The sequence below is a fragment of the Clytia hemisphaerica genome, unplaced genomic scaffold, assembly GCF_902728285.1.
Source record: "Clytia hemisphaerica strain Z4C2 unplaced genomic scaffold, Clytia hemisphaerica genome assembly, whole genome shotgun sequence".
NCBI classification, from domain to species: Eukaryota; Metazoa; Cnidaria; class Hydrozoa; order Leptothecata; family Clytiidae; genus Clytia; species Clytia hemisphaerica.
The window spans coordinates 165,086-171,887 of NW_027103278.1; the positions used below are offsets into that span (position 1 = coordinate 165,086).

Here is a 6,802-nt window from a genome sequence, read left to right on the forward strand (position 1 = left end):
AGTAGTTTTTTCTAATGATAGAAATATTCTTTCTACCCTAAATCTTTCATCATATTTAAGTGTAAATGCTTGTTAAAAATTTAACATCTTGGAACTTTGGCACTTCAGAATATCGAGTTTCAAGCCCAAAGGGCTAGAGGCGAATCCTTAACCCTTCTCAGGCAAGAGAAATTGAAGCCATATTTTTCCCATCCAAAACGCGCATAGAACGGGCCGCAATCATGACGACAGATTGTATCTAGCGATTCTTTTGTTTTGGAGGACTACATTTTTTGAAATCTAAGCGATAGATTTTAGTTTCACCCCGGCGTTTGTGTAAAATCTACGCGCGTGCGTTTTGGATAGGAAATAAGTGGTTTCATTTCCTATCCAAGAGACTTGCCTCTAGCCCTTTGGGTCAATGCTATAGAACTTTCACTCGACTATAAGATGTCTTAGAAAGGGCTATATTTAAACTATAATCTTTTTCAGCGTAGTGGTGTGGTGGTCATCGCTCTTGACTCCCATCTGGGAGGTCTGAGTTCGATTCCCACTGTGGCACTACGGTTCACTTGGCAAGTGAATGCACCTTCGCCCGGGTCAACCCTAATTAATACTCTAATACAAGAGTGTGGGTGATATGCCAGACATTGTGGTGTTCGGTGTCACTCATCCCGTTCTGCACCTGCGACGTGCTACTCTTGGGTACCTAATAGCTAACCCCCCCGCTAATTAATTTTTCGACCCAGGACATTCTTATTCCAACCCCCCCCCCCTATTAATTTTTGGGTAAATGTTTTTGGAAGTTCCCTCTTTTGTCCTAATTCTGCTGTATTAGGCTCTTTTTCAAAACTTTCCACCCCAGGACATTTTTATTCCACCCCCCCCCCACTTATTAAGTTTTGAGATTTTTTCCAAGCCCCCCGCTTATTCCAACCCCCCCAGGCTATTAGGTACCTGAGAGAGAGTATGCGTTCCAACTTGAAAGAGAAGGAATTCCTACTTCGTAAGGAGTAGGACCCATTCCCCAGTGGGGAGGGCTCATATCATCATCATATCATATCATCTTTTTCAGCTTCCAAAGATGTTAACACTAATTCTCTAGATGATATTTTTGATGCAAGAACAGAGATTTCATTTAAAGACGATAACTCGCAAGATGATAGTGATGATGCCGGAACGGAGATCTCATTTGTGGAGGAAAATGTAATGACCTTTGGATTTGACAGTGATGGTGAGTATACAGTGCATGGCAAATTTTCCGCCTGTAGACATAGATGTGTCCAGTTCAGATTTCAAGCTTGGGTTTCTGTCCTGATAGCATGCATTTTACGAAAGAATTTTGTTATAAATTGGTGTATAGTTATTCTCAACTTCAGTTGAGCTAGAATCTGACAATGTGTGTGTGTGTCTGTCTGTCTCTCTCTCTGTCTGTCTGTCACAAAAACTTTAGGGCAGCCTGGAGACTCCAAAAATGGTCCGATTTGGCTGAAATTTAGCACAAGTGTCCTTGGGTGAATATCTGAGGGTGTTACTTTCATATTTCAAAAATTTAGATTTTTGGGGCCTGGGACGAGTTTCCACTATAATTCAATCTGAATATCTACAATTGGGCCTCTAAATAGTTGGGAAAATACTGAAGTTGAGCCCAGTGCGTTGCACACGTTCGACTATAGTAGTAGGCCTGATTAGTGCAATTATTAGGGCAGTTCTGTAAATAATTTTAACCAATGCTTTTCTCATGTTAAATGTTTTTCATGAACTTAATATTGCGGTTTTGGTTCAAATGAGCAAAAACCTATAAATTTATTTCCCTCAAAAATTAGTTGCCTTTAAAGGTAACGTCTGTCCATTTCCTTTTCTGTAGGCGACGAATTTAGACCCAGCCAAGTTTTCTCTCACAAAGATCCACACGCCGGAGATTTGCGAATTAATGATGCATCGAATACAGGTATAATAATGGGATGTAGCTAACTTGTTGACCATGACAAATATTCAAACATATGTATACCAAAACTGTTGTAAATCTAAGTCTGACCCTTAGTGCTGGGTTTTGTTATTCGAAACTGTCAAAAGAAAAATGGTTAAGTAAATGATTAGCATGCGAAAAAATGTTTGAAACAACAGTTTGGTGGTATAGAATCGCATCAAGCCAGCAAATTTCGTAAAGGGGTCTCCAAATATTTTTCATTCTTGTCTTACTGCTTAGGCAGGTGATCTTAACCCCTCTAGAAATTACAGTATTCGTTTTTATTTATCTTCATTTACAGACATCAACAGCTGCATATCCAACCAATTTAACTCTCAAGAAAGTCGAACCAATAATGATGAAGATACCGTTGATGCAGGTACACGCTTTTTTATAATGATAATATCTTTTTTTTTTAATATCAGTTTGAAAAGTGTCTCAAACTCACAAATAGATCATTCAATATGTTTCTAAAAAGGGCAAGTCTTTTCACCTGCAAACCTCTTTGTTCATTCCTCGTCGCTACCAGTCTATACCAGTAAGAAATACAAAATTCTGCTTCAGCGAATTCCATAACTAAACGAATTTCTTTCATAGAACCTGCGTCAGCAGATGACCAATTGAAAATTGTTTTGATGGACCTGTTTGGCTATGACTTCGTAATCGATTTTCTCAACCAACACAGCTCTATCGATGAAAGACAGATTGCATTGCTAAAAGAAGCAAAGTGGGTCTCACGAAGTGTTTTAAAGTTCGGCATTTCATGCCTAGAGAAATACACAGACAACCTTGGCGTTATAGAGGATTTGATTGAAAAGAAGAAGAAGCATCAAGTATGTGACAAATGTCATAGAAAATTGGCAAAGCCTATGGAATGTCAGCACTGCTTCAAACAAATGCATTCGAATTGCTTTGGGAAAGCAGACCACTGTGTTTGTTGTGAACTATTAAAGAAAAAAGGTTCGTTTCTTTTTTTTTCAAACGAGTTCTGCTCAAATGCTCAATCATCTGTTATGATTATTAGATCTCACTGTTTTTAGATTTTAACTTCCTTGCCTTTCATTGTATACCTTAAGGGGATTAATTTTCGCGAGTTTTTCCCAAAATTTAAGTAGGAATTTTAAGGGTGTGTTAGACATAATTTCCCTTCGTTTAGATAAAAAAAACAAGCCAAGTTCTCGCGAAAGTCGCGAAATTTAATCCTCGTGAAAATTTACAATTTCCGTCCTCGCGAAAAAAGTCCCTCGAAAATTAAATGATTTTGAAAAAAAATTGTCCCGCGAAAATTAATCCCCTTAACGTATTCGAGGGAGGTCATTTAACATCCTTCTCAATCCATTTTAGTTCGCCACTGTCTGGACTTGCTTTCTGATCATTTTCGATGACGTTGAGTTCAGTGGGGCTAGGAGTAATTTTCATCAAAATGTTATAACTAAAAAGGGGCTGCATGGAGGGGCTTCATTCGGGAGGCTTTTTCTTTCCTCCTGTTCTTAAACTAAACTCGTTTTTATTTCAGATTCAAGTCGTCAATTGGAATTGAATAAAAAAGGTAAATCAAATTTTCATCGACTATTACAGTAGCTCAAATTTCGCTTCTCTCATTTCCGACCCTTTAACTTTATTTTCAAAATATTGAAATAACCCTCCATTTAATTACGACCCCCTTATCTTATTTATCTTCTCCTGGAGTACCTACTTCTTTAGCTTATTGTTACCCCCCCCCCATCACTACAATCAAGCACCAAAGAATACTATTTGTGGATGTAACTATTTTGTAACATTTGTGATATATAACAATAATCAGACTAGATTAATATCCTGTAATATCTTTTGATTTTTCAGAAAGTGAAAAACACAAACGTTCCGAGAATTGGCAAGTTGTGGAAAATCACCTAAAAAAGCTGTACATCAGTGGTGCCCTGGATCAATGGGTGAAGGAATCGATTGATAAAACAGATAATATTTTACTAACAATTGTTGGAACGAAGAGGGGAAAGGAATATGCGTTGACTATCGACAGCCTGTTAAAGAAATACCCTCATTTCAAAAAACTTCATGACCATTTAAGGAATGGTAATGCAAGTCGAACAAACGAAGAAATCATTTGTCTTCATTTTTCATTTTTGACTACATCATAAATCTTCATCTTTTTCGGTTCCTCTTTCTCAGTCTTTTTAACTATCAAGTGCAAAAGATCGACGAAGAGTATATTATCAGGGGACTTCAAAAGTAAACGCCCCCTGAATTATATTTTTCATTTCTGTTGCTGTGGCTTTTTTTAGCAATTTTAAGTTCGGGCGTGAATGTTGCATTTGTGGCTATTTGTTAAATGTAGTTGAAATATTTCTATTTCGGAGGGGTTTTAGTAGAGGGCATTTTGTAAAATCGCTCGACTGTTTTGTTAGAAGCACTTGTTATACATTTTTGGAAAGCCAAGGGGTAGGGGAATCGAAATTACTATGTTTCCAATTTTTTTTCGGACACTTTGGTGTGATTTTCGGACAAATATGACGGTCTCAGGCAAAAATCATAGGGTTAAAAATTAATGAAAATTTTAGCTCGAGAAAACGGAGACCTGTTGTATATTTTTGGAAAGCTCTCAAAAAATTAAGATTAGAGATATATTGCAAGTATAGGTGATTTCTGTACCTAACTCGAGATATTGAGCTTCAAAAAGCGCAAAAACTGGACAAAATAGCTGTTTCTGGCTGAAAAACACGGTTTTCAAGGGTTAATATCTCGAGTTAGGTACAGAAATCACCTATACTTGCAATATATCTCTAATCCTAATTTTTTGAGAGCTTTCCAAAAATATACAACTGGTCTCCGTTTTCTCGAGCTAAAATTTTCATTAATTTTTAACCCTATGATTTTTGCCTGAGACCGTGATATTTGCCCGAAAATCACACCAAAGTGTCCGAAAAAAAATTGGAAACATAGTAATTTCGATTCCCCTACCCCTTAGCTTTCCAAAAATGTATAACAAGTGCTTCTAACAAAACAGTCAAGCGATTCCAAAAAATCGAACAAAATTCCCCCTACTATTTATGACTTCCAGGCTATATTCTGAGCCCTATTGGACCATTCTTGAACTTTCCTCAGATCTTAAGTGTCAAGTCAAAACTCAGAATTAAAACTCCACCCTTCCAACCTTAGTTAGAGCCCTACCAAATCGTTTGTTGCTATAAGATTTCGTGGGAATTTCCCATTTTCCTCAAATACTATGATTTTAGATAATATAAGATCTTACAAGAATATCCCAAAACAAGATGTTAGAAAATCTTACCAAGATTTTGCCGAGAGAATCTAAGATCTTAGGTAATATAGGATCTTACAAGATCGTACAAGAACATTTGGGATGGGATGGGACAGTATGATGGAACAAATACAATATCACAATATGTTTTGCAATGAGAAAATTTCCGAAGAATTCTTTTTGGTATCGAGGTAACATTTTTAGTACTAACTTTAACTTGGTAGAAGCAAACGACACGAATCCGCTTTGGATCTCAAAAGATCTTTTAAAAAAACTTCTACTCTGTATAATAATCTAAAAATAATCTAAAAATTGTCTTCGAAGCAATCTCTGTCGGTATCTTCTTTTGTTCGTTGTGCGTTACTTCCGCACTGGAATCTACAAATATTTCCCTACCACTATCGTCTTGCATGTTTGCCTGTACCAGACGACCACGGCTTTTTCCTCGACAGCGTGATAAAAAAATCGCGTGTTGGGATAGAGATACTACTACTTGCATGAAAGAATTCAGCATTTGTTCCGTTTCGTCCGTCCCTTTCCTCTCCCTCGCACGATATCCTTTTCTTCTTCAGATTTGCAGCTTCCTATAAAAATTTATTTCTCGTCACAATTATAAACTTTAGACAGGTACGAGCTGGATAAAAGTATCATTCAGTTAATTTCTATTTAGTATAACGAATGTATTGATCTAAACGATAAGATAAATATATGTACAGTAACATAACTATGACTCCATTATCGTACATCCCCCTCCAGTTCATGGCGTAAATAAAAGTCACTGAACTCATAATCAACTGTCTGTCCGGGATCAGGTAAATAACAGTCTGTGAATGTGCACATCAAATGTCCTCTATAAGGTTCATGAGTAAAATATCGTAAAGAAAAAAAAATACTAGTAACTCAAATCCAATGTCCTGATTCCGGTTCATATCTGGGAGGGGGTCGTCTAAATCGAGTGGGACGGGAAGGGACGTCTAGTGTGGCCGGAGGTGTCATCACCTGAGTTGACGTTGACGGCGGTTCGACCAATAGTGGGGCCGGAGGGGTTGGTATTTCACAAGGGTCCGAGCTTGACGCGTCTGGTAGAGAAGGAGGTACCACCATGGTGACTGTACGGGAGGTTGTCTGCGTAGGAGCTGATTGATTGACGAGTGGCGGAGCTGTTGGACGAGGTTGCTGCGAAGGTTGCAAGTGGACGAAGTTCTTACTGGTGATGTCTGCAGATGCTGGAAGAAATTGCCGTAGACGGCGTCTGTTACGGCGTGTCACTCTTCCGGTACCATCTACCTTCAAAGAGTAACTGTCATTGCCATGTGTCTCAACAACAGTTCCCGATCGATCCCAACGTTTTGGATGGTTACCGCTTTGGTTTTGAATATAGCAGCGGTGTCCAGGAGTCAAATTCGGTAGTGCGTGTGCATGCTCGTTCCTCTTCTCTGCGGAGTGGTGGAAGCGTTCCCGAAGTGCCTCTTCTTTCTTGGCCCATGCGTCTCGCCACAAGGGTCGGATATTAGGGTTGGTAAACTTGTCCAGGCGACTGGCAAAGGCAAATGCATCTCTGATAGGTCTTCCGAATACGATTTGGGCTGGAGATAACT

At 38.5% G+C, this 6,802-nt stretch overlaps 1 long non-coding RNA gene across 1 annotated transcript; it reads left to right on the forward strand.

The window, feature by feature from the left end:
- The first annotated feature begins 1,063 nt into the window (after nt 1-1,063).
- On the forward strand, nt 1,064-2,312 carry LOC136802434 (uncharacterized). Its single transcript, XR_010846002.1, has 3 exons — nt 1,064-1,213; nt 1,847-1,930; nt 2,250-2,312. It is a non-coding gene; the product is annotated as an uncharacterized lncRNA (long non-coding RNA).
- Nucleotides 2,313-6,802: the final 4,490 nt, after the last annotated feature.